Source organism: Pygocentrus nattereri, chromosome 7, assembly GCF_015220715.1.
Source record: "Pygocentrus nattereri isolate fPygNat1 chromosome 7, fPygNat1.pri, whole genome shotgun sequence".
NCBI classification, from domain to species: domain Eukaryota; kingdom Metazoa; phylum Chordata; class Actinopteri; order Characiformes; family Serrasalmidae; genus Pygocentrus; species Pygocentrus nattereri.
In genome coordinates, this window is record NC_051217.1 from 1,051,289 (window position 1) to 1,053,855 (window position 2,567).

Consider the following 2,567-nt stretch of genomic DNA (forward strand, 5'->3'; position numbering starts at 1 on the left):
GTATTGCACTGTGTACTGTAGTTTACTGTATTGTAGTGTATTGTATTGCACTGTGTACTGTAGTTTACTGTATTGTAGTGTATTGTATTGTATTGCACTGTGTACTGTAGTTTACTGTATTGTATTGTATTGTATTGCACTGTGTACTGTAGTTTACTGTATTGTAGTGTATTGTATTGCACTGTGTACTGTAGTTTACTTTATTGTAGTGTATTGTATTGTATTGCACTGTGTACTGTAGTTTACTGTATTGTAGTGTATTGTATTGCACTGTGTACTGTAGTTTACTTTATTGTAGTGTATTGTATTGTATTGTATTGCACTGTGTACTGTAGTTTACTGTATTGTAGTGTATTGTATTGCACTGTGTACTGTAGTTTACTTTATTGTAGTGTATTGTATTGTATTGTATTGCACTGTGTACTGTAGTTTACTGTATTGTAGTGTATTATATTGTATTGTATTGCATTGTGTACTGTAGTTTACTGTATTGTATTGTATATTGTATTGTATTGTATTGTATTGTATTGTATTGCACTGTGTACTGTAGTTTACTGTATTGTAGTGTATTATATTGTATTGTATTGCACTGTGTACTGTAGTTTACTGTATTGTAGTGTATTATATTGTATTGTATTGCACTGTGTACTGTAGTTTACTGTATTGTAGTGTATTGTATTGCACTGTGTACTGTAGTTTACTTTATTGTAGTGTATTGTATTGTATTGTATTGTATTGCACTGTGTACTGTAGTTTATTGTATTGTAGTGTATTATATTGTATTGTATTGCACTGTGTACTGTAGTTTACTGTATTGTAGTGTATTATATTGTATTGTATTGCATTGTGTACTGTAGTTTACTGTATTGTATTGTATTGTATTGTATTGCACTGTGTACTGTAGTTTACTGTATTGTAGTGTATTATATTGTATTGTATTGCATTGTGTACTGTAGTTTACTGTATTGTATTGTATATTGTATTGTATTGTATTGTATTGTATTGTATTGCACTGTGTACTGTAGTTTACTGTATTGTAGTGTATTATATTGTATTGTATTGCACTGTGTACTGTAGTTTACTGTATTGTAGTGTATTGTATTGCACTGTGTACTGTAGTTTACTGTATTGTAGTGTATTATATTGTATTGTATTGCATTGTGTACTGTAGTTTACTGTATTGTAGTGTATTGTATTGCACTGTGTACTGTAGTTTACTGTATTGTAGTGTATTATATTGTATTGTATTGCATTGAATGGCTCAGAGTTCTGTGCTCAGCTCTGCTCCTTCTCTCTCTGTATCTACAGTGACTGTGTATCAGTATCTGAGCTCAGGACCGTCTCTCTCTCTAACCTACTGGTAACTAGCAGAGAGACTTTCTCTAGACAGACTGAGCTCTTCTTGTAAGTCGCTCTGGATCAGAGCGTCTGCTAAACGCTGTAAATGTAAATATTTTAGCATGTTTTTTTTATTTGTCTGAGTAATGCTACTTCTTTAAATTTTAACAAAAGAAGGCTTATATAGTGCACCTTTAAAGGACATCACATAATGTAAAGGTGCTATATCAGTTTGTATTTTTCCCCCAGTAGGTTCTAGTCAAGGGCCATTAAGGGAACTTTAAGAGCGTAGGCCTACATACCCGTACTGTAATGCATGCTCGGATAGGACAGCAGATTAATCTGTCTGTCGTCACGCTGTTAACTCCACGTTGTTAACACCTGTATGCAGGTATAGATGCATGTCTAACTATGTATATGGACACATATGCTAAGGTATCTTTAATTGATGGTCTTTATCTTTTGTTTCTGTGTTAATGTTGTAATATTTAGGATGGCAGTATGCAGTTTTGCAGAAGGTTGGTAAAGTAGCATATATCCACAAGTAATGGTATTACTTTTACTTTTACTCCAGTGAAATAATAAAATATATATATATAAATAAAGGTAAATTTTCAAAGTACCAAAGCATCAAGTCAAAAAACATTTACGGACCCCCACTTTACTTTCTCACTCTGTATAACCTACATGTTTTACAGTAGTTTATTATATAGCAAATTATATATACACACACACACACACACACACACACTCACACACACACACACACACACACCTTCAGAACTGCTTTAATTCTTCATGCCACACTTTCAACAAGGTTTCGTTCTTCAGAGATTCTGGTTGGTTATTTGAGTTCCTGTTGCCTTTCTATCATCTGGAACCAGTCTGCCCATTCTCCTCTGACCTCTCACATCAACAAGGCATTTTCGTCCACACAACTGACCGCTCACTGGATGTTTCCTCTTTTTCGGACCGTTCTCTGTAAACCCTAGAGATGGTTGAGTGTGAAAATCCCAGCAGATCAACAGTGAGTGTGTATATATACATATATAAATTTGCTGAAAAATAAATGATAGACCTCAAGTCAGAGGTGTGACCAAAGCAATAGTGCAATAAACAGAAAAAAAAACAATTACACCGCATTCCAAATTATTATGCAAATGATATTTTTCCCTGATTTTCCTAAATGGTCGATGCAAATGAGTCAGTATAATAAAGGTCATCACCCG